The following is a 27,026-nucleotide window of genomic DNA, read 5'->3' as shown; positions in this document are numbered from 1 at the left end:
AACAAACTTCACACTTGCCGTGTGCACTTAGACATGGCTGGCCAATCCTCATGTGATTTTGTTTGTACGCAATTGAAGCGTTAATTTTGATTGATTAATGAATTAATTACAGCACCTATAACACCTAAAGTCACACTTTGCTCCATTTTGTTTTGACATCATTGACTTGGTCTGTGAATCAAGACTTGCCATAGGTATTAAAGGCACTGCGCTGCGGTGGTTTGAATCATATTTATCTAATAGATTACAATTTGTTCATGTAAATGGAGAGTCTTCTTCACAGACTAAGGTTAATTGTGGAGTTCCACAAGGTTCTGTGCTAGGACCAATTTTATTCACTTTATACATGCTTCCCTTAGGCAGTATTATTAGAAGCATTGCTTAAATTTCATTGTTACGCAGGTACCCAGCTTTATCTATCCATGAAGCCAGAGGACACACACCATTAGTTAAACTGCAGGAATGTCTTACAGACATAAAGACATGGATGACCTCTATTTCCTGCTTTTAAATTCAGATAAAACTGAAGTTATTGTACTTGGCCCCACAAATCTTAGAAACATGGCGTCTAACCACATCCTTACTCTGGATGGCAGTACCCTGACCTCCTACCTAGTAATACTGTGAGAAATCCTGGAGTCATTTTTGATCAGGATATGTCCTTCAATGCGCATATTAAGCAAATATGTAGGACTTGCTTTTTTACATTTGCGCAATATCTCTAAAATTTGATTTAATGGACTGCTCAATCCAAATCTGAGCTTAGATTTCCTCTATCATATCACATTTATTTGCAATCTGCATGTTCCTTATTGATGGACTACACAAAGTTGCCCAAATCACTTTGATGCCATTAATCATGCACAACAACAGTTTCAGAAGCATAGATTTAAACTATGGTGGCAAAATGTGAACAAGAGCCATAATGTCATTTATGGCACAGAGCATGTGTGCAAGACTGCAGCTTTTGCTTCAATTCTTGATAGGAGAAATAGGTTTTCATATGTCAAAAATGTGATGCAATTGGCAAAAACTAACACCAGATTTGGATTCAGCACCCCCCCAAATGACCCAAAATCCACTGGAAAAACTTGTTTCATGTTGATCAGTGTTAAGATGTCTCATACACAGTAAAATCACCAATGTAAAACTAACAGTGACAGTGTTCAATTAACACTGCCAGTGTACTTATAGTCCTACTTTGGTCAGAGTGGGACCATATGTTCACTGTCAGTGTTAATTTAACAGTGGTGATTTTACTGTGTATTGTGCAAAATCATCTTTAACATCTCCAAACTCCCACAATTATCAGTGTTTTTACAGACATTCTTATGATGTAAGATCAATTTACGTCACAGATTGTTTAATACCTTCTTCACATATGTGACACAAATAACCCAGATCCTCTAATTTTACCACAGATTATTAAATGCCCCAGACACACACAGATCGGAGGTGTTAGAGTCCGGTCTGTTCGAGTTGTTTTTGGGGGGGTTTGTATGAGTTCTCTGTCTCAGTTCCCTGTCCTGCCTCCCTTTGGTGTGTATGTGGGTGTGCGCTGCTCTGTCCTGCATGTGCATGCTTGTCCAGTCCTGCCCACACCCATGAAATGCTGCGAATTTATGCAAATACAATAATAGAGATCATTCTCTATTGGAGACAGGTCAGGACGTCAGGCAGGCCAGCCCAGTATCCATGACATCTTCCATATTTATACCTTTGTAATGTCTACACAATGTGGTTTTACATTGTCTTGTGGAAAAATACAAGAACATCCCTGGAAAAGATGTCCTATTGAAGGAAGCATGTGTTGCTCCAAAATTCAATGTGCTTTTCTGCATTAATGGTGTCATTACAGAAGTGGAAATGATCTTATCTTTGCCAAAAGCATTGACACAACCCCGTACCATAACAGACCGTGGCTTTTGTACTTTTTGCTGAAAACAGTCTCAATTATCCTTTTCATGAGAGATGAAATGATGAGAGATGAGATGAGATTTATTGTCATTGTCATTACACGAGTGTAGCAACAACAAAATTACATTTACACTCCAATTACTTCAGACAAAATACAGCAATTAATCCACAATTATTACGAGTTGAACGTAATAATGGCACATCGGAATTAAAGACAACACATACACATTTGACATTGTTTATGTGCACTAAACTTGAAGCAATCCGTCATCCGAATTGAGGCAAAGTGGGTGAAGGCTGCAGCAGGAGGCCTGCGCCACCCAGCTTGGGGAGTTGAAGGCTGCAGCAGTAAAACCACTGCCTTCAAGGTGGCAGGGAGGAAGCCAGGTGAGGGGAGTGGAGAGACACAAGGGGGGTGGTTAATAGGGATGGAGGGAGGGAGACATGCGTCGTGTGCGGATGAGTTAAGTTTATGTAAGTTTCTGTCCGTGTGTGCCTAAAGTCTGACATTGCTCAGCAACAGCAGGCTGGAGGGGGCTAGATAGATAAGCAGGGGAGCCAATTCCTTCACCAAGGCCATAGATCCTTCTGGGGAAAAGCAGGGCATTTGACCTTGAGGAGCCGATAAGGCTGCCATATTGATGTTAGGCAGAGAAATGCAGAATTCCATTTACTGCACTTCTGATCATCTAGAGTCCAAATTTATGAAGAATATTCTCCGGTCCTCAGCAGCATATTCCTTTGCAATGCAGCGATATGCTCAAAGATGTATCCATTTTGCGTTTGAGTTCAAGAGTTAGGACTTGAGCGCACAGGGTCCCCCAGCCCCAATTACCTTGTCGACATAAAAGGTGTCAATAGCGTTGCGAGACCAGCTGATCATTTCCATGGTTAATCCAAATCTTAATTTAAAGAATTCACAGTCTGGTAGAAGCTGTGACGGAGCAGAGAGAGAGAACAGAAAAGGAGGAGAGGAGAGGGGAGGAATGCAACCATTCTTGCCAGAGTCCCAACCTCATCTTTGGTCCTCGGAACACAGCATCCATTTCTTCCAAAAAAAAAAAAAAAAAATCCAAAATACTAATTTGTCTAACCACAACACATATTTTCACTGTGTAATGTCCAACCAGTATGCCTCTGCACTCAGAAAAGTCAACAGCATATCTGGACAAGATTAACATAAGGATTCTTTTTTGCTCAATAAAGTTTCAAGTGGCATTTGTGAATGTAAGTCTGTATTACAGTGTTTGACTAAGGTTTCCCAAAGTAATCAATCCCCTACCAATGTTTATATATCAATTATTTATGAATGATGATGATGAATGATTCCTATTGTTTTTGTTCTATTAGCCCTAAATTGCCTGAAATGCAGGAATAGATGTACAGTTGTATGTAAAGATTTGGGCCCCCCTGATGATTTGCATGATTTTCCTTTGTAAATCATTAGTTGTTTGGATCAGCAATTTCAGTTAAATATATCATATAGCAGACAAACACAGTGATATTGAGAAGTGAAACAAAGTTATAGGATTTACAGAAAGTGTGCAATAATTCTTTAAACAAAATTAGGCAGGTGCATAAATTGGGCACCCCAACAGAAAAAAATACATTAATATTTAGTAGATCCTCCTTTTGCAGAATTAACAGCCTCTAAATGCTTCCTATACTGTAGCTTCCAATGAAAGTCTGGATTCTGGTTGAAGGTATTTTGTACCATTCTTCTTTACAAAACATCTCAGGTTTGTTGGTTTCCGAGCATGGACAGCCCGCTTAAAATCACACCACATATTTTCAATAATATTCAGTTCTAGGGACTGAGATGCCATTCCAGAATGTTGGTACTTGATCCTCTGCGTGAATGCCTTAGTAGATTCTGAGAAGTGTTTAGGGTCTTGTTGTTGAAAGATCCAGCCCTGGTGCAACTTTAACTTTATCACTGATTCATGAACATTGTTTTCAAGAATCTGCTGATATTGACTGGAATCCATGTGACCCTGAACTTTAACAAGATTCCCAATACCTGCACTGGCCACACAACATGATGGAACCACCTCCAAATTTTACTGTAGGTAGCAAGCGTTTTTCTTGGCATGCTGTGTTCTTTTTCAGCCATGCATACTGCCCCTTGTTATGTCCAAATAGCTCAATTTTAGTCATCAGTCCACAGCACGTTATTCCAAAATGAAGCTGGCTTGTCCAAATATGCTTTAGCATACCCATTTTATCAAGTGACTCTGTTTGTGGCATGTATGCAGAAAAGACTTTCTCTCCATTACAGCATCATACATTATCTGTGCAAAGTGTGCTGTATAGTTGACCGATGCACAGAGACACTATCTGCAGCAAGATCATGTTGTAGGTCTTTGGAGCAGGTCTGTGGGTTGACTATGACTGTTCTCACCATCCTTCGCTTCAGCTTCTCTGAGATTTTTCTTGGCCTGCCACATCAGGCCTTAATTAGTACTGTGCCTGTGGTCTTCTATTTCCTCTCTATGTTCCTCACAGTGGAAACTGACAGCTGAAATCTCTGAGAAAGCTTTTTGTACTCCTTCCCCGAAACCATGATGTTGAACAATCTTGTTTTTCAGGTCATTTGAGAGTTGTTTAGAGGCTCCCATGTTGCCACTCATTAGAAGAGATGCAACGAGGGGAAACATTTGCAAATGGCCACCCTTAAATACACTTTCTCATGATTGGATTCCACCTGTGTAAGGAGGTCAAGGTTCAGTGACCTTACCAAACCAATTTTGTGTTTCAATAATTCAGCTAAATGTATTGAAATCATAAAATGACAAGGGTGCCCAAATTTATGCACCTCTCTAATTTTGTTCAAATAATTATTGCACACTTTCTATAAATACTAGAAACTTCATTTCACTTCTGAATATCAGTGTGTTCATCTGCTATATGATATATTTAACTGAAATTTCTGATCCTGACAACCAATAATTTATAAATGAAAACCATGAATATTATCAGGGGTGCCCAAACATTTGCATACAACTATATATTATCAAATGAAATGAAGTTGACCACGCAAAACATGAAATGTGTTGGGTACAAAGAGTTTGCAATTAAATTCTAGTCAAAGTAAATGTAAGAATCATAGCATCTTCCTTGTTGTTTCAACTTCATTTAACTTGGGATTGTAATTCTCTGAACAACAAAAGGCAAACATTTTGGGGCATACTGTCTGCTGGAATTGAATAACGTCAGTCCAAGTATCGAGGCATTGCGGGGATAAAGCCATATGACAGGACAGCTGCAGTGGAAGATGCTCTCTTGCCTTGCTCTTTGGTTCCTTTTTAAGCATAACGGGAAGCCTTATGGAGCTTGGAAATGAAAAGCTATGAATGAAAAAAATAATATATTTGGCATGCAGAATCCATCCATAGGTGTGTATGGTGTGTGTGTGTATCAAAATAATATGTTTAACACCTTGTGATTGGAAGATCACGAGTTCAGTGTGATAGAGAAGTATTTTGTTGATTATTCAATTAATAAATAAACATTCAGTCCTGGAAATCAGAATCATGGAGCCTTTTGTTCTATTGAAATCAAAGTGAAAGTAGAACACAATAGTATTGTTTGTTTACTCATTTAAAAGTGCTATGATGGAGATGCTTTCAGACATTTGAAGGTAACATTCTGGGGAAAGAAATACAATAAAATCTGGTAACATATGTTTCTGAATATATCCAAGGAAGCCTGGCTCTGTGCAAAAAATTCTATTTGGTCACAGGTGCCTTTCCACCAGACTTGTGGCAGTTTGAAACATTCAGTCTCAATATACAGGTGAGGTGTGCATTCCTATGGGGCTCATTGTTCCATAAAACCGGACAAATGTTGAATGCTTTGGATCAGAGATTTCCCTGGGAACTTTGACACACCTGAGGCAAGCCAACATGAGGAACAGCACAGCAACAAGGTTACAGCTCTTTTGTATGTTTGACATCCTGTATCACAAAGCTTGAGTAAACGTCAGGTCACTATCAGACCTCGAAAGAAAGCTGCGAGTGTGGACACATTTCTCGGAACACAGAAACTCCATAACTATACACAGTAGACACTTCATACTGACAACATAGCTACCCTTGGAGCCAATAAAATAATTACATGTTTGGGTTGTTTGCTACCTATATTTGCAAATTAAGTAAGATTAAGCAGTTATTTGTATACTCATATTATTCATTACTTCAAGATGCTTTAAAGTAGACACTATAATCCGAATGTGTATACACACTCACCGGCCACTTTATTAGGTACACGTGTTCAATTGCTTGTAGAAGCACAAATAATCAGCCAATCACAAGGCAGCAGTGCAATGCATTTAGGCATCTAGACGTGGTGAAGACGAAATGCTGAAGTTCAAATCGAACATCAGAATGGTGATAAAAGGGGATTTAAGTGACTTTGAATGTGGTATGGTTGTTGGTGCCAGATGGGCTGGTCTGAGTATTTCAGAAACTGCTGATCTGTTGGGATTTTCACACACAACCATCTCTAGGGTTTAAAAAGAATGGTCCAGAAAAGAGAAGATATCCAGTGAGTGGCAGTTGTGTGGATGAAAGACCTTGTTTATGTCAGAGGTCAGAGGACAATGGGCAGACTCGTTGAATGGGCCAGTATGGTCCAACATCTCTGAGGAATGTTTCCAACAACTTGTTGAATCTATGCCATGGAGAATTAAGGCAGTTCTGAAGGCAAAAGCGGGTCCAACCCGGTACTAGTAAGGTATACCTCATGAAGTGGCTGGTGAGTGTATATTATGGTGATAAAAATGAAGACTAATATAAATATGCCTCTAGGTTTCTTAATTTCTAATAATTCAAACAGTGTAGAATGCTTGACAACAGATTAGAACCTGAGAAAAAAATATATCTATATGTGGTTTATGTAAAGTGCAGCCGATCTGCTGTGTGTCAGCCTGATCCCATCAGATCTCAGAAGCTAAGCAGTGCGGGACCTGGTTAGTACTTGGATAGGAGACCTCTTTGGAACACCAGCATCTCGATGTGTTTCTCCAGGTAAAACTGGAGTTGCATCAGGCAGGGCATCCGGTGTAAAACTTGTGCCAACTACCAATGCAGATCTGGCTGTATCCGCTGTGGCGACCCCGAACGTGAAACGGGAACAGCTGAATGGACAACAACATGTAGTTTATGTAAAGTAGAGGGTGACATGGGGATTTTCACTCCTGTCCCATCCCAATCCCGGGCCAGAGTAAAAAAAAAAAAAAATCCTGTCCCATCCCACTCTTCATAAAATGACTCCAACTCCCATCCTGCTCCCACTCAGAATCACTCGCACTCCTGTACTGCTCCCATTTTTTTTCCTTCTTTAAGTTTTTAGGCAATCACCAAATTGATTTGGTGATTCTTTTTAGATTACTTTGTGTTCTGCCGTTTTATTTCAGAAGATATGTAATAGAGAACAATAGGAACAGTTCATCTGTGTATATAGGGAGGCATTATTGCCTAAATCCCCCCCCCCCCCCCCCCCCCAAAAAAAAAAAACCTTCACTAAAAGACACAAAACATAAATATGGCCTGTGGTCTTAGAGTTTTTTCAAAATGTGGTGGTGATGGACACATATGATCCTGACATTTACGTTGTCTTTTAGTTCTAGACTGTATGAAACCAACATATTCATGTTTTGTGAGTCAGCTTTATTTTAGTTATTTATTGTTAATATATTATATATATTATATATATCCATTCCTACATTTAAGGCTGTAGCATTTTCCAAGAAAAAAAAAAGGTTGCGACAGGGCAGTTTATTCTGAAAGTAAGAATTAATCATTTTTACAGCCAGTTATCTTGAGAAATGTAAGAGGATGAAAACATGAACCAAGTCACTGAATATTTCTTAGACTTCATTTATATCAGTCATTCAGAAATTCAAACAGTGTGGAACTTTATGGTAAATCTGTGTCAGGTAGGCAGTTCTGAAAAACTACTGTCCATGCTGGAAGGAGACAAGTGAGGAAGCCACCAAGACACAGGAAGATTTTTTGGCTTCTGTGGGTTTGAGTAGAGAAACTGGGAATAGTGCAACATTTTAATTTTTATCTTCATTTTACATACAGTTGCAAATTTTTCTGATTTGCAGTTGTTTTCTGTTGCATTTCTGTAATTACAGAACTGCTATAAAGAAAAGTGTTAATACTTTATTGTTTTTTCAAACTTTGTAGAACAAATGCAAACACCAAACTCATGAAGAAGGAAAAAATACACAAACATGCAGGAAAAACTGAACAATGCAGACTGATTTGAGTCTCATGATTTTTGTAAATAGTAAGAGGTAACCTACATTGAAATAAATGAAATATAGCTGCAGCCTTCTAAGTTTGAAAATAACAAAAATCAGCAGCTTGTATTTCTATTCTGACTAGAGTTTATTTCCTCTTTTTCTCCTCCTCAGTCATGTTTTGTGCTTGAACATAAAACTACATTAAGTCATCTAAAATAAATATCTTTGGAAAATAACAGCCTGTTAAACTTAAGAGTTCTCACCTGCTTTATGGGATTTTCTGCTTCTGAACATCACTGCAGAGTTCAAATCAGGTTTTTTTTGTTTTTTTTTTTACACACGTGTGTGTGATTTTTTTTTTCTTTCCTGTATTCTCATTTTTTAAGGAATTGTTACCATTTATTTCATCTCATAATTTCAGTATACAGTAACTGTCACCGACACGTGCATATGGTGTGAACAGGACGCACCGTCAAAACAGTCCAGAGAGAAATAAAGGCAGCGCCACAGTTTTGTTTGTTTTGTTTTAAGTTGTTACTTCACTCTGTGCTTAACGTGCACTCTCTCCATGCACTGACTAAAGCAGCTCAAACCCCTCCCCCGCCCCCCTCTTCCTCCTCGCAGCCAACCAATTCTCACACACACACACACACAGCTACAGCGATCGGACCCAGTCCTAATTTTAGACGGCTTTAAGTAAAGCCACCTGCGATTTTTCCTCCCACCCAAATGATGGCAGGATGGCTCGCTGCCTAAAACCTTGGTTCCCGCTCCTGTCTGCTCCTGCTAACTTTTAATCCTGTACCGTCCCAATCACGTGATAAATAGCAAAGTTGACTCCCATTCCGTGGGAAACCCGTGACCCGTGGGATTCCCAAAAAATGTCAGCCTCTAATGTAAAGCAACACCATAATAGGGGATTTCACACAGAACCATGCTACTTTCCATTAACAAAGTTTGCTGTGCAGTCAGTTCCAGTAAAATGGCGAATCACTCTAAGCGCCATGGAAAGTTTACTCTTTTTACAACCCCAGTTCCAATGAAGTTTGGACATTGTGTGAAATGTAAATAAAAACAAAATACAATGATTTGCAAATCCTCTTCAACCTATATTCAATTGAATACACCACAAAGACAAGATATTTAATGTTCAAACTGATAAACTTTACTGTTTTTGTTGTTTTATTTTGAAATGGATGCCTCCAACATGTTTCAAAAAAGCTGGGACAGTGGTATGTTTACCACTGTTACATCACCTTTCCTTCTAACAACACTCAATAAGCATTTGTGAACTGAGGACAGTAATTGTGAGTGTCATGACTGGGTATAAAGGAGCATCCCCAAAAGGCTCAGCCATTTACAAGCAAAGATGGGGTGAGAGATCACCACTTTGTGAACAACTGCATGAAAAATAGGCCAGCAGTTTAAGAACAATGTTTCTCAACCTTCAGTTGCAAGGGATTTAGGGATTCCATCATCTACAGTCCATAATATAATCAGAAGATTCAGAGAATCTGGAGAACTTTCTACACGTAAGCGGCAAGGCCGAAAACCAACATTGAATGCCCATGACCTTCGATCCCTGAAGGCGGCACTGCATTTAAAACCAACATCATTGTGTAAACGATCTTACTGTGTGGGCTCAGAAACACTTCAGAAAACCATTGTCAGTTAACACAGTTCGTCGCTACATCTACAAGTGCAAGTTAAAACTCAACTATGCAAAGTGAAAGCCATACATCAACAACATGTAGAAACGCCACCACCTTCTCTGCGTCTGTCCATTTCAAATGAGCTCAGGCCCAAAGATGAAAAGTGTGCTGTAGTCTGATGAGTCCACATTTCAAATTGTTTTTGGAAATCATGGACATCGTGACCTCCGGACAAAAGAGGAAAAAGACCATCTAGATTGTTACCAGTGCAAAGTTCAAAAGCCAGCACAATCAACTCTGAAAGGTACATCCAGATTTTGGAGCAACACATGCTGCCATCCAAGCAACGTCTTTTTCAGGGACGTCCCTGCTTATTTCAGCAAGACAATGCCAAGCCACATTCTGCACGTGTTACAACAGCGTGGCTTTGTAGTAAAAGAGTGCTGGTACTAGACTGGCCTGCCCGCAGTCCAGACCTGTCACCCATTGAAAATGTGTGGCGCATTATGAAGCGCAAAATATGACAACGGAGACCCCAGACTGTTGAACAAACAAAGTCATATTTCATGCAAGAATGGGAAAGAATTCCACCTAGAAAGCTTCAATTAGTGTCTTCAGTTCCAAAACGCTTACTGAGTGTTGTTAGAAGGAAAGGTCATGTAACACAGTGGTAAACATACCACTGTTCCAGCTTTTTTGAAACGTGTTGCAGGCATCCATTTCAAAATGAACAAATATTTGCACAAAAACAATAAAGTTTATCAGTTGAACATTATATATCTTGTCTTTGTGGTGTATTCAATTGAATATAGGTTTTTATTTACATTTTACACAATGTCCCAACTTCATTGGAATTGGGGTTGTATATTTCTACTTTTTGTTCACATCGATGTAGCAAATAAAACATTGACGTGAGCGGTTCTCCACTCCAAAATGACTGTTGATGCCAGAATTGAAAATCAAAACAACTTGTAAGTGATGCGTGGAAGGTCAGTGAATTTAACACTTTTTTAACACTGTTTTTTTGGGCTTAATTTATTTCATTATCCTGCCCTGTGACCCATCATTATTGTCTCTTGCCGAAGGACTGAAAAGCCTCAAACCACAACCATTGATCTCCTCGATGCAGCATGGCCTGTCTGAGCTGTCCATGGTTGACTGTAGGTTCGGACCGATGCCACGAGGTTCACCCCTGTCAAACTAGTGTCCTCCTGTTGTGGCCATACCCACAAATCATGTCCAACACCCAGATGCACCTACATTTCCTAAACTGTCGTTCAAAGGCTCCACATTTCCCACTGCTCTCCCAAACTTCGATCCAAACTCCCAACATTTCCTCTACTTGATCATGAACCACACCAAATACCATTGCTTGTTTTGGGCTTGCTGAAATCAAATGCCCAGACATCTCTAAGGGCCCCATCCACACTAGAGCATGAATGCTGTACGAATCACATGAATTTGAAAAACAAAAAGAATGTGAGCTGCATTCATACGGGACAGACATTTGTACAACCGTGTACATATATCCAGAATGTGGTACAGAGCCAGCACGAATGATCCACATAGAACGTCCACCCAAATCCAGGTGAACTACCCAGAGTGCAAGTCGAATGCAGACATAAACCTTCCCACACAAAGAAAAAATTACAAGGAATACAAACAACACAGCATAAAACCCCACAATTCTGCACCCGAGGTCTGGATGGAAAGCAATCGGGGGTGGGGTAGCAGGCTGAGGGCAGTGGTCCGCTCTTTTGAAGATCTGCTATGACCCACTGTTGGGTGTCAATGACATCCTACCCATGAACTGAATAGACAATTCCTGGGTTGGATCCCCCCCCACCTTGCACGTGCACCTTCCTCATTTCCCCATGTCTCTCACTGTCTTTCTCTGTCTCTTCTGTCTCTCCCTCTCTGAAAATCAGCTATCAGCTGTTCAGGAAGGCATGGCAGACTAATATCTCCTTCCCGCTCCCACTGAATTTCGGACCATTACCAACCATACTGGCAATGTGTGTGTTACACTCCCACCCAGTCCTGCAACAGCCCTCCACAGTCCTGCCCCTGTGAAATGCTGAGAATTTATGTGCATATAATAGAGCTGCATTAATTCTGTGTCATGGGGAAAACACGTCATTTACGCCACTAATAATGTAATTCATGCAGTTGATTGTTTCAATTTTCTGGCCTGTGTGTCTTTTGACGCAATGGTCAAGAATAGCGCAACTATTTGGATGTTTCCATTTAGTTTAGAGACAGTCTCGTGTGACAGGTGAACATGCAGTGACCGACTTATCACATGAAACTCTGAATGCAGCACCTTCAATTTCAATTTATTTTAATTTATATAGCGCCAAATCACAACAAGGTTGCCTCAAGGCGTATAAGGCCTGAGCCAAACAGATGAGATGTGTGGATGTAGCAGGCACATGCATGCTCAGCGCTGCGGTCAGCTGTTATCTTGGCCAGAGTGACAGGAGCAGGTGTTGATGTGATTGCCAGTTGCCTATACAAAGCGCCAGTGGCTCCCACTATCACATGGAAGCGGCCATGGTGCCAACTCCGTCACGGTTTTACATGACTTATCCATATGTAATGATTTCTAACACATATCTGTCAAAAGGTGGATTCTATATAGGCATTAAGATTATTGTGTGTTTGCCCACACACAGTGCCATTCCAAAGGAGATTATTTATTGTATTCATACTGTGATGGCTCCGTAATACAGTTGTGATGTCAGTCCTCCATATGGGTCAGATGTTGTAACAGTTGTATGGGGTGTAATACAGCTGTAACAGCCTGTCCAGCCGTGCACAGTGTTGCGCGGCTCTGAAATACACAGACTCACCATGCCTGTGTTCACGGTATAACCACATTTGTTTGCAGACACTGACTCCAGCAGGTGATTTCACTAATTAACACCCTTGGTGTGTGTGACCCCCTAAGTGAGCAAGAAAGGAGTGTTGCATTAAAAACATGTGAGACTGAACCCCACACGGCCGGTGGAAACAGGAAGCATGGTGCAGGAAGCAGGTCCCCAGCCCTGATCCCAAAGGGACCCATGACCCACCACCAGACCCAAGGGAGGCACCGGGGCAACCATGAGATGGGGAGGTAGTGGACACTATCGGAGGAACACCAGAAGCACCAGGGAGAGAACCAACAAATGGGGGCCCAGGAACCCAGGCAGCTGGCGAACGATGAGCCACCCCGTATGGCAATGCCCCAACCCAAGTAAGGTGCGAGATGAGGCCGAGAGCAATTGGGGCAACCTAGGAACCCAAGAGAGAAAGATGGGCTCCACAGACTCCGAAGGAGAGCCAGAAGCAGGAAAAGCCACACACGCATGCACATATGACGCAGAGCTTTTTGTCTTTTCTACATTCACTGAAATCAGGTGCTTTTGAAACAAAAACAGAGATCATGGTGGAAGACATCACAAGAATTATACTTTTCACTTATGTTAACGGGAGTATGACACTTAACTCACTCATGGTAACAGCAACATGACACTTAACTAAACTGACTAAACCAATCAAACTACAAAACACATTAAATCAATCACATTAAAACCCCAAACTCCCATGGTGCATTACACCACAATGTCCATTGTTTCCAATTTCAGTTGTTTATGAAAATGGTGATGCATTAGGATTTCAGCAATGCATTCAGGACCCAATGCAAAAAAGTGGAAATACCATGGATTTCGTTCTTGCACATGGTATTGCTGTCACAAATATTAACATCATGCCTCTTACATCGGTGGTCCCTGATCACTCACTTATTAGGTTTACAGTTTCTCTGCCGTGCTTAGTGGAAGAATACCTTATTTATCACTGTGGCAATGCATCAACTCCTCAACTACGACTGAACTCGAAGCTAGACTGCCTGATATCTTAGCTTCATGTTTGGAAAATGCCCAATCAGTAGACAGTCTTGTGGATAGTTTAAAATCAGCACTCAAAACTACACTCAACATGATTGTGCCACCTTTATTAAAACCACCCCCACCCCCAAAACACAGTCACCTTGGTTCAGTGATTACTTGCATGACCTTAAGCATAAGGCTTGAGGTCGAGAACAGAAATGGCATAGTTCAAAATTTGAAGTATTCCACCTTGCATGTCGTGATGCTATCTTAAGCCCCATTTACACATAGACGGTAAACTCTCCCGGAAGTGTCCCGGCAGAGATTTTGCCCCCTCCGGGCCGTTTTAGGGATCAAACGCCGTAGTTAACGCCGGCGCATGGGGGCGTGGTTTGGTTCTGGCTTCACCGGGAATTGTCGAAAAAATTATTCAACATGTCAAATAATTCTGGGAGCGCTCCCGTAATTGGCAGCCGACGTTGTATCCCTAACCAATGGCGTGTAAGACGACGATAGAGCCCACATCAGCATCCTCAAGGGCGTTTTAACCGGCAACAGAGGCAGACAAAACGGCGGCGCTAGTGGACAGTACGCTGTTCTAAATGCCACCTCCCGGTTAACGGCGTTCCAAACGGCCGATAGGCAGCCGTCAGTATAAAAACGCTAGCGCGCTGCATGCAGGTCTCTCACTCACGGCCAGCTCCAGATATTTTTGCAGAGAAGCTCCAGTATGCCTCCTAAAATAAAATTGGCAGTGGCAAGGACTTACCAAGAGGTCTGGTTCAGAAGCAGAGGGTAGCCCTGTGGTGCAGACGAGCAACACGTTGAGGAGGGGAAAAAGGAGAGAAAAGAAAAGGCTGAGAGATGAGCTCCCTGTCACTCCCTCCCCCTGCACTGACAGCTGCTTCAGCCTATTATACTCTGGGGCGGTGCTTATATGCAAAAGTTCCTGGAGTAACGCAGGATTTGCCTGGATAAATCCAGCGGTACACAGGGCATTATCGGCGGCAGCAGAACTCCGCCGTTCTCACGCGCGTCTTAACCTGCGATTGTAAAGGATAGAACTGAGTATTAACCCCCGTTGCCTGACGTGTGCCGGATGCTATGTCGTCAAAACTCCGCTTTATTCGGCGGATATAGCGGCGTTTTATCCGCGTATTTGCCGCTAGTACGGCGCGCAAAACCCCCGGCGAAATGCTCCGCCCCTTTCCACCGCGAAAACAGCCGGAACTACCGTGAACTTCGGTCTACGTACTACCTGCCGACAAAACCGTCTATGTGTAACCTGGGCTTTAGACTATAAGCATGTACTACTGGCTACAAAGCGGATCTATTACTCTGATTTGATTAACAAAACCAAGCATAACTCAAAGTTCTTGTTCAACACGGTGGCAACACTTATTCATGGACAACTACCTGTAAGTCGTTCTCATTTTACAGCACATGATTTCTTGGATTAGCTTGAGAAGAAAATAGAAGACATTAGGATAAACATATCCCAGCTTGCCTTAACCCAGCCACTACACCCTGCTCTTGAGGTGGGTGCCATTACGGAGGTATTACCTAGATTTGCAGAATTTATAGTATCGCATTAGGTGTGCTGATGAAACTCGTAACAGCTACAAAAAGCACAACCTGCTTATTTGATCTGATATCAACACAACTGTTTAAGGACCTGTGGCCCACTGTTGGGCCCACTGTGCTGGAAATTATTAATCTCTCATTAACTTCTGGATCTGTTCCTAAATGTTTCAAATCCATGGGCACAATTTGGTGGGGGATAGGGGGACATGTCCCCCCACCTTTTCAACCAGGGGGGACAGAATATGGTATGCCCCCCCACCTTCTGACATATATGTGTGTACTTGAAACGTGCTATGCCAGTCTTATGTGCAAAACCATGTCAGAATAGTATCTTTGTTTCTGCAAGTTTGTATTTTTAGCAGCATTGACTTGTTTACAACACCTATTTCTTGTTTGTCACATTCTGGATTTTCTGGGACTGCATTTGCCCAGATTTGAAACCAAAAATTGTTGCCTCTAGGGACTAGTGTCTACACATAAGTATCAATGGACCATATGCTAATTTACTAAATTTTAAAAGTTAGAAAAGGAAATCAGAAAAGCTATCTAGGACCTCAGAAAGCCCATCTGCAATTATTGCTTGATCTCCAAAATCAGTCTATGGAAGCGAAATTATGTTCAGTATGAGTGTTGTCATTAGTGCCACTTCGAAAATTAAATTCATGATAAGTAATTTATCCTAAACTTATGATCTGTTGTTTTTTCAAACTTAATGCAAAAACAAATCTTGAGAAAAAAATACAGTATGCGATAGTTAATAATTATTAAGAGCCTGTTCTTTCATATTTATGAATACATTTTACCACATTGCAGTTGTTTTTTAATGAGAACTCAACCTATCATTCTTTTTGAGTTCTACACATGTGGTGATGCCTTATTTACACCAGGATGTTAATAAAATCAATGCTGGCTATTCTCAGAATAAAGTACTTATATCCACAGTTTCAAATTGTATAAGTCAAATGGTGTCCACTTTATGGTCTTCTCAAAACATTAAAATTACTGTTCTGGATGCTCAGAATGCATCTGAGCTTATCTACAAACCTTTGGCTTCTAGGGGCCTAAAGAGGCCCCCAGACCCCCGGCTTATGGGCTTCGGCCCTGCGGGCCTCACACTTTGTCCCCCCCATTTTTAGTTCTAAATTGCACCCTTGTTCAAATCTGCAGTGATTAAACCATTACTTAAGAAACGTAATTTTGACCCTAGTGTATTGATAAACTATAGGCCGAAATCAAATCAAATATTACTCTAAAATTCTGGAAAAAGTGATTTCACGACAGCTCATCGACCACCTTACTGAGAATAATCTTTTTGAGCCACTGCAGTCTGCTTTTAGAAAATATCATTCCACAGAGACGGCTCTTACTAAAGTGGTGAAGGATCTTCTTGCAATGGATGTGGACACACTACAGTTTTGGTGCTGTTGGATCTCAGTGCTGGATTTGATACCATGGATCATCATATTCTACCTTATAAGCTGGAGAATCATTTTGGGATTACTGCGAGTGCCCTTGTGTGGTTGATGTCATACTTGACCAGTCGTTCTCACTATGTTTTGTACAATAACACTACCTCTAACCTTAGTGACATGAAATTTGGGGTTCCACGGGAGTCTGTCCGTGGGCCCCCTGCTTTTCTCCCTTTATATAGCACCCCTTGGTCTCATATTGTGGCATTTTGGGACTACTTTTCACTGACGACACTGATGATACTCAGTTATACATGCCGATAACTGCTAGTAATCTCATTCACATAAAATCCTTAGAAGATTGCCTTGCCTCAGTGAGAAGCTGGATGTCTAGCAACTTTCTACTTTTAAAGTCTGATAAAACTAAAATGATGGTTCTTGGTCCAGTGAGACATCGGCATCAATTTGACCAGCTAAAGCTTAGCCTAGTCTCATGTGTCATACATCACACTGATAAAGTGAAGAACCGTGGGGTCATTTTTGATCCTATGTTGTCCTTTGACCTCCACATTAGAGATATTATGAGGACTGCTTTCTTCCACCTGTGAAATATCGTGAAGATTCATCCCATCCTGTCTACGGCTGATGCTGAGACCCTGATCCATGCGTTCATCTCTTCTAGATTGGACTACTGCAATGTTCTGTTTTCTGGTTTACCGCAGTCTAGCATTAGGGGTCTCCAATTGGTTCAAAATGCTGCTGTCAGACTTTCGGCAGGAAGCAGAAAGTTTGACCACATTACACCCATTTTGGCATTTCTTCACTTGCTTCATGTCCCAGTGAGATCAGATTTTAAGGTTCTGCTACTAATCTATAAAACTGTTCACGGACTGGCACCTTGCTACTTACCTGACCTAATTAAACCCTACGTACCGGTCCGGGATTTACGTTCTCAAGGTGCAGGACTACTTTGTGTCCCGAGGGTGAATAAAAAGTCTGCGGGTCACAGAGTTTTCTCTTGCCCCTGTTTTGTGGAATGACCTCCCTGCATCAATAAAACAGTCAAATTCTGCAGAGACTTTCAAATCCAGAGTTAAGACGCACTTATTTTCCCTTTCCTATGTCTAGCATACTGACATAGTATGTTACTATGCTTTTTACCCTTTTAAAATAAATTTTATTAGGAAACTGAGTGGGCCACGGCCTCAACTTTATCTAAAGTCTTGGTCTTTTAGTGAAGCTTAGGACTAGTGGCCGGTGATCACCTTTGTATTTCTTCTGTTTTTCTTGTTGCTTAATGCTGACAAATTATACTGTATTTGTTGTCTGTATTTGTCAATTGTGTCACTAGCATGGCCCAAACAGAGGGTTACCCCTTTGAGTCTGGTCTGCTTGAAGTTCTTCCTCAAATCATCAGAGGGAGTTTTTCCTTACCACTGTCACCTCTGTGCTTGCTCTTGGGGTTGGTAATGTTAGACCTTACTTGTGTGAAGCACCTTGAGGCAACTTTGGCACTACATGAATGAAAATAAATTGAAAAGTTGAAACCAACCCATAAAATAGTGAAGAGGTGTGTGGGTGAGACCCTGTGTGACCTAGGTGGGACGAATGAAGCCCACACATGCTCCCATCTCAGAGTTACTTAACCATCTGGGTATTCAATACTCTGGCCACATTTTTTCCTCAGTAACTGTGGTTTAACTTGACCAAACACTATAAAGTTGCTGAAAGTGCTAACACGCTAACATACAAAATTAAATAACACAAATGTTTCACTTGACAGAAATTCTGAAGCATAGACTTCTTCAATGATCCACAAGGACCATCAAACACACAGCAAGCAATATGATTAGATATATCTAATAACATGCTCAGAAAGAACAGACAACATAATGCACAACAGCTAACAGCTGCAGCTAGCACTCTCAGGTAGTCTGTGTTGCTGAGCAAAGTCCAGAGATGCCCTCCCAGTCATTGATGCCTTATAAGGAAAAATGATCAGTCACTCTCATACAGTTATGAGAGATACCAAAACTGTATTATTGTTTGTTTGTTTTTTGTACCACACTGGGAACAAGTTAATTTCTCCTCTAAAGTTGGGCATTTCAACATGGGCTTCTATGAAAATCTCCTTTGTTTGTGGAGCCAGCCTTGAGTTGCACAGAAGTGCAACTTTTTCACTTCTGGGTAGGCTTCATTTTTGATCACCGGAGGTTGGTGCTTGATCAAAACTTCAAAATTACAAACTAACCCACAAAGTCAGTCATATTTCACAGATGTTCTTCATTATTGTTGTGTGAGAGTGTGCACTTCTTGAAATTGAAAGTCACATTGAGATGATGTAAGTGTGCTCAGGCCCAAAGTCTATACTGCCATGTGAACACAGACCAGTGTCAGATTGTGGACTTGAGACAATCGTACTTGGGCACAATACATGGCAACTGGACCACGTGCGAGTACACCTATGTATTTTGCATGTGTTGCAGAGCTGGTTTTGTATCTATGAGAAAAAAGGCATCATGAACCAGCCTTGTCAGTCTTGTGCATTTTTAGGTGTTTACTGGTCATTTTCCTGACAGGCAACTAAAATTAATGGCGACTGGGCTGAGGAATCTGAAGTGGCTGTCTGGGGCCACGTTAGCCTAGGCAATCTCTGATTGTAAGATTAACAGTCTCATTACTTCTTGTGTGGTGGCAGCAAGGGAGGAAAGGAGAGATCAACTAGGTGACAGTTTGAAATGAATGTCAGTGATGCCAGTTACAAAGAGAATTAACACCCCTCTTTGGAGCCATTTGCAACTGCTGTCTGCAAACACAGAAACCAAACCTCAGTGGTTTGGTTCCATCCATTGTAAATTATGTCCCAAACAAGCTCACAAACATGTCCGCACTACCCATCCTCCACGTTGAACTGATGACACCTGCTTCAAAGTTGATGAGACAATTGCAATCATGAATAAAAAAAAAAAGAGTCACAGGATGAACATCATTTTACAAACTTAAGCATCTCCTTGTGCTGTCACTTTTTGTAACCATTTTCATAACAGTAACTATTTCTGCAAAGCCAACTGCAGGGACCTACTGATTTGTAGACATCTGTCCACACAAGCAAAGGTTAATATGTGTCTACTTCTTTAAATCACATTCTTTGCTTTTATGAACCTCTCGTATAGCTGCCACAGGCCAAGATAATTGGATACCTACCATCATAAAAATTCTGCCTTACTCAAGTATAAACTGCTGCACTGCAGGTGCTCAAGACAGTGCACTCTGCTGGTTTCAAGCATCTGATGTAAATCAGTGCCAAACCCAACATACAGGACTTTGAATGTTGCTAGTGTGGCTGGTATAGCAAGAGAGTTGGCTGATATGATGGTAAGGAAGACAAGATATGAAATGGAAGGGGACTAAAGCCAGGACCATTGGAGGTGGGGTGAAATTGTTCAGCTATGGTGCAAGTGGGACAAGAAATTGTTTTTGTGATCATGAAGAACCAGAATATTGTGTATTGGAAATGGAAAGGGAGATGATGAATGTCATTCGTGCATATGACCCTGGAGTATAGGATGGAAGAAAGCGCACCCCAAGAAGAAAATGACGTCGACGGGTATATTGGTGAAGGGAACAGAGGTAATGAGAAGATGATGGTATGTACGGCATCAAAGAGAGGAATGTGGATGGGCAGGTTTGGGAACATAAAGCCACCAGTCACTTGCATAAATTTGATCCCTGCACTGCTGTGCAATTCATTGTGCCAATACAACCCGCTTTGTCCTGCTGGATGCCACAATTTGTCCCGTTTGTTGCCACATATATAAAATAATCATTTTGTAGCCGGTGACTCATTTGCTCTCACAATTTGGCTGATGAAACCATCTCTCATCACAATCACAGAGAAATTATCTACAGCTGCAGCTTCTCTTGTGCATGTCGTGCCATGGAGAATGCATTTGAAATCATCTCAAAGGTAATTATGTATAATGTTTTTATTGTAACAGATTAGTAAAACTGTTGCATTGTCATTCCTTCTCATGCATTAGATATATCTGTAAAATTATGTTCATTATGGATGCAGCATTTCATTCAGATGCACCGCAGCAATGAGACAATTGACTCGCACACAGTGACACAGTGTTTTCAAATAGGTTGTGCCATGTTCATGTCTAGTACACAAAATTAATGAGTGGCAGAAGTTTTGAACTTTTCAAAATTTTCTTTGCATGCAGTCGTGCACTTTACGTACAACGTATGTCCTCACTGGCAAGCCAGATTGCATGCCAGTGTGGGAATCAAATATGTGCAAGTGTCAAGGCACCTTAAGTCCACTACACTACACAGCCATCTGGGCTCCTGCATGGTATCCATCTATGCAGACAACTGGTTCACCCCCACCCCTCGAAAGTCACAGCCAGGTAAAATATGCATCCCATTAGTCTTTCCCACCTGCTGGAGTCCTCAACACAGAGGCACCTACCTGCTTGGATCATGGTCAGAAACACAGCACATGACCACATTTCTTAGCTGATGCTCCCTCACAGTACAACCCCTGGCAAAAATTATGGAATCACCGGCCTCGGAGGATGTTCATTCAGTTGTTTAATTTTGTAGATAAAAAGCAGATCACAGACATGACACAAAACTAAAGTCATTTCAAATGGCAACTTTCTGGCTTTAAGAAACACTATAAGAAATCAGGAAAAAAAATTGTGGCAGTCAGTAACGGTTACGTTTTTAGACCAAGCAGAGGGAAAAAAAATATGGAATCACTCAATTCTGAGGAAAAAAATTATGGAATCATGAAAAACAAAAGAACGCTCCAACACATCACTAGTATTTTGTTGCACCACTTCTGGCTTTTATAACAGCTTGCAGTCTCTGAGGCATGGACTTAATGAGTGACAAACAGTACTCTTCATCAATCTGGCTCCAACTTTCTCTGATTGCTGTTGCCAGATCAACTTTGCAGGTTGGAGCCTTGTCATGGACCATTTTCTTCAACTTCCACCAAAGATTTTCAATTGGATTATGATCCGGACTATTTGCCATGACATTGACCCTATGTGTCTTTTTTGCAAGGAATGTTTTCACAGTTTTGCTCTATGGCAAGATGCATTATCATCTTGAAAAATGATTTCATCATCCCCAAACATCCTTTCAATTGATGGAATAAGAAAAGTGTCCAAAATATCAACGTAAACTTGTGCATTTATTGATGATGTAATGACAGCCATCTCCCCAGTGCCTTTACCTGACATGCAGCCCCATATCATCAATGACTGTGGAAATTTACATGTTCTCTTCAGGCAGTCATCTTTATAAATCTCACTGGAACAGCACCAAACAAAAGTTCCAGCATCATCACCTTGCCCAATGCAGATTCGAGATTCATCGCTGAATATGACTTTCATCCAGTCATCCACAGTCCACGATTGCTTTTCCTTAGCCCATTGTAACCTTGTTTTTTTTCTGTTTAGGTGTTAATGATGGCTTTCGTTGAGCTTTTCTGTATGTAAATCCCATTTCCTTTAGGTGGTTTCTTACAGTTCGGTCACAGACGTTGACTCCGGTTTCCTTCCATTTGTTCCTCATTTGTTTTGTTGTGCATTTTCGATTTTTGAGACATATTGCTTTAAGTTTTGTGTCTTGACGCTTTGATGTCTTCCTTGGTCTACCAGTATGTTTGCCTTTAACAACCTTCCCATGTTGTTTGTATTTGGTCCAGAGTTTAGACACAGCTGACTGTGAACAACCAACATCTTTTGCAACACTGCGTGATGATTTACCCTCTTTTAAGAGTTTCATAATCCTCTCCTTTGTTTCAATTGACATCTCTCATGTTGGAGCCATGATTCATGTCAGTCCACTTGGTGCAACAGCTCTCCAAGGTGTGATCACTCCTTTTTAGATGCAGACTAACGAGCAGATCTGATTTGATGCAGGTGTTAGTTTTGGGGATGAAAATTTACAGGGTGATTTCATAATTTATTCCTCAGAATTGAGTGAGTCCATATTTTTTTCCCTCTGCTTGGTCTAAAAAAATAACCGTTACTGACTGCCACAATTATTTTTCCTGATTTTTTATAGTGTTTCTTAAAGCCAGAAAGTTGCCATTTGAAATGACTTTAGTTTTGTGTCATGTCTGTGATCTGCCTTTTTTCTACAAAATTAAACAACTGAATGAACATCCTCCGAGGCCGGTGATTCCATAATTATTGCCAGGGGTTGTACATGGGAGGACCTGGTCATTGACCTGAGGAGAGCTGAGACCACATTTGCAAAGATTACATTACAAGATTAATCAATCAATCAATCAATTTTTTTATATAGCGCCAAATCACAACAAACAGTTGCCCCAAGGCGCTTTATATTGTAAGGCAAGGCCATACAATAATTATGTAAAACCCCAACGGTCAAAACGACCCCCTGTGAGCAAGCACTTGGCTACAGTGGGAAGGAAAAAACTCCCTTTTAACAGGAAGAAACCTCCAGCAGAACCAGGCTCAGGGAGGGGCAGTCTTCTGCTGGGACTGGTTGGGGCTGAGGGAGAGAACCAGGAAAAAGACATGCTGTGGAGGGGAGCAGAGATCGATCACTAATGATTAAATGCAGAGTGGTGCATACAGAGCAAAAAGAGAAAGAAACAGTGCATCATGGGAACCCCCCAGCAGTCTACGTCTATAGCAGCATAACTAAGGGATGGTTCAGGGTCACCTGATCCAGCCCTAACTATAAGCTTTAGCAAAAAGGAAAGTTTTAAGCCTAATCTTAAAAGTAGAGAGGGTGTCTGTCTCCCTGATCTGAATTGGGAGCTGGTTCCACAGGAGAGGAGCATGAAAGCTGAAGGCTCTGCCTCCCATTCTACTCTTACAAACCCTAGGAACTACAAGTAAGCCTGCAGTCTGAGAGCGAAGCGCTCTATTGGGGTGATATGGTACTACGAGGTCCCTAAGATAAGATGGGACCTGATTATTCAAAACCTTATAAGTAAGAAGAAGAATTTTAAATTCTATTCTAGAATTAACAGGAAGCCAATGAAGAGAGGCCAATATGGGTGAGATATGCTCTCTCCTTCTAGTCCCCGTCAGTACTCTAGCTGCAGCATTTTGAATTAACTGAAGGCTTTTTAGGGAACTTTTAGGACAACCTGATAATAATGAATTACAATAGTCCAGCCTAGAGGAAATAAATGCATGAATTAGTTTTTCAGCATCACTCTGAGACAAGACCTTTCTGATTTTAGAGATATTGCGTAAATGCAAAAAGGCAGTCCTACATATTTGTTTAATATGCGCTTTGAATGACATATCCTGATCAAAAATGACTCCAAGATTTCTCACAGTATTACTAGAGGTCAGGGTAATGCCATCCAGAGTAAGGATCTGGTTAGACACCATGTTTCTAAGATTTGTGGGGCCAAGTACAATAACTTCAGTTTTATCTGAGTTTAAAAGCAGGAAATTAGAGGTCATCCATGTCTTATGTCTGTAAGACAATCCTGCAGTTTAGCTAATTGGTGTGTGTCCTCTGGCTTCATGGATAGATAAAGCTGGGTATCATCTGCGTAACAATGAAAATTTAAGCAATACCGTCTAATAATACTGCCTAAGGGAAGCATGTATAAAGTGAATAAAATTGGTCCTAGCACAGAACCTTGTGGAACTCCATAATTAACTTTAGTCTGTGAAGAAGATTCCCCATTTACATGAACAAATTGTAATCTATTAGACAAATATGATTCAAACCACCGCAGCGCAGTGCCTTTAATACCTATGGCATGCTCTAATCTCTGTAATAAATTTTATGGTCAACAGTATCAAAAGCAGCACTGAGGTCTAACAGAACAAGCACAGAGATGAGTCCACTGTCCGAGGCCATAAGAAGATCATTTGTAACCTTCACTAATGCTGTTTCTGTACTATGATGAATTCTAAAACCTGACTGAAACTCTTCAAATAGACCATTCCTCTGCAGATGATCAGTTAGCTGTTTTACAACTACCCTTCAAGAATTTTTGAGAGAAAAGGAAGGTTGGAGATTGGCCTATAATTAGCTAAGATAGCTGGGTCAAGTGATGGCTTTTTAAGTAATGGTTTAATTACTGCCACCTTAAAAGCCTGTGGTACATAGCCAACTAACAAAGATAGATTGATCATATTTAAGATCGAAGCATTAAATAATGGTAGGGCTTCCTTGAGCAGCCTGGTAGGAATGGGGTCTAATAAACATGTTGATGGTTTGGATGAAGTAACTAATGAGAATAACTCAGACAGAACAATCGGAGAGAAAGAGTCTAACCAAATACCGGCATCACTGAAAGCAGCCAAAGATAACGATACGTCTTTGGGATGGTTATGAGTAATTTTATCTCTAATAGTTAAAATTTTGTTAGCAAAGAAAGTCATGAAGTCATTACTAGTTAAAGTTAATGGAATACTCAGCTCAATAGAGCTCTGACTCTTTGTCAGCCTGGCTACAGTGCTGAAAAGAAACCTGGGGTTGTTCTTATTTTCTTCAATTAGTGATGAGTAGAAAGATGTCCTAGCTTTACGGAGGGCTTTTTTATAGAGCAACAGACTCTTTTTCCAGGCTAAGTGAAGATCTTCTAAATTAGTGAGACGCCATTTCCTCTCCAACTTACGGGTTATCTGCTTTAAGCTACGAGTTTGTGAGTTATACCACGGAGTCAGACACTTCTGATTTAAAGCTCTCTTTTTCAGAGGAGCTACAGCATCCAAAGTTGTCTTCAATGAGGATGTAAAACTATTGACGAGATACTCTATCTCCCTTACAGAGTTTAGGTAGCTACTCTGCACTGTGTTGGTATATGGCATTAGAGAACATAAAGAAGGAATCATATCCTTAAACCTAGTTACAGCGCTTTCTGAAAGACTTCTAGTGTAATGAAACTTATTCCCCACTGCTGGGTAGTCCATCAGAGTAAATGTAAATGTTATTAAGAAATGATCAGACAGAAGGGAGTTTTCAGGGAATACTGTTAAGTCTTCTATTTCCATACCATAAGTCAGAACAAGATCTAAGATATGATTAAAGTGGTGGGTGGACTCATTTACTTTTTGAGCAAAGCCAATAGAGTCTAATAATAGATTAAATGCAGTGTTGAGGCTGTCATTCTCAGCATCTGTGTGGATGTTAAAATCGCCCACTATAATTATCTTATCTGAGCTAAGCACTAAGTCAGACAAAAGGTCTGAAAATTCACAGAGAAACTCACAGTAACGACCAGGTGGACGATAGATAATAACAAATAAAACTGGTTTTTGGGACTTCCAATTTGGATGGACAAGACTAAGAGACAAGCTTTCAAATGAATTAAAGCTCTGTCTGGGTTTTGGATTAATTAATAAGCTGGAATGGAAGATTGCTGCTAATCCTCCACCCCGGCCCGTGCTACGAGCATTCTGACAGTTAGTGTGACTCGGGGGTGTTGACTCATTTAAACTAACATATTCATCCTGCTGTAACCAGGTTTCTGTTAGGCAGAATAAATCAATATGTTGATCAATTATTATATCATTTACCAACAGGGACTTAGAAGAGAGAGACCTAATGTTTAATAGACCACATTAACTGTTTTAGTCTGTGGTGCAGTTGAAGGTGCTATATTATTTTTTCTTTTTGAATTTTTATGCTTAAATAGATTTTTGCTGGTTATTGGTAGTCTGGGAGCAGGCACCGTCTCTACGGGGATGGGGTAATGAGGGGATGGCAGGGGGAGAGAAGCTGCAGAGAGGTGTGTAAGACTACAACTCTGCTTCCTGGTCCCAACCCTGGATAGTCACGGTTTGGAGGATTTAAGAAAATTGGCCAGATTTCTAGAAATGAGAGCTGCTCCATCCAAAGTGGGATGGATGCCGTCTCTCCTAACAAGACCAGGTTTTCCCCAGAAGCTTTGCCAATTATCTATGAAGCCCACCTCATTTTTTGGACACCACTCAGACAGCCCGGACACTCCCGGTCCGATTGGGGAGGGGTCCAGAGAAAACTACAGAGTCCGACATTGTTTTTGCAAAGTTACACACCGATTTAATGTTAATTTTAGTGACCTCCGATTGGCGTAACCGGGTGTCATTACTGCCGACGTGAATTACAATCTTACCAAATTTACGCTTAGCCTTAGCCAGCAGTTTCAAATTTCCTTCAATGTCGCCTGCTCTGGCCCCCGGAAGACAATTGACTATGGTTGCTGGTGTCGCTAACTTCACATTTCTCAAAACAGAGTCGCCAATAACCAGAGTTTGATCCTCGGCGGGTGTGTCGTTGAGTGGGGAAAAACGGTTAGAGATGTGAACGGGTTGGCGGTGTACACGGGGCTTCTGTT

General features: G+C 41.0%; 1 long non-coding RNA gene across 1 annotated transcript; it reads left to right on the top strand.

The window, feature by feature from the left end:
* The first annotated feature begins 1,343 nt into the window (after positions 1-1,343).
* Positions 1,344-21,477, top strand: LOC117519524. The gene is made up of 3 exons (XR_004563325.1): positions 1,344-1,457; positions 7,304-7,311; positions 21,466-21,477. It is a non-coding gene; the product is annotated as an uncharacterized LOC117519524 (long non-coding RNA).
* The last annotated feature ends 5,549 nt before the right edge of the window (positions 21,478-27,026 follow it).

This window comes from Thalassophryne amazonica, chromosome 10 (assembly GCF_902500255.1).
Source record: "Thalassophryne amazonica chromosome 10, fThaAma1.1, whole genome shotgun sequence".
NCBI classification, from domain to species: Eukaryota; Metazoa; Chordata; class Actinopteri; order Batrachoidiformes; family Batrachoididae; genus Thalassophryne; species Thalassophryne amazonica.
Note: the sequence above shows the minus strand (reverse complement) of the source record. Positions and strands in the feature narration are given on the sequence as shown.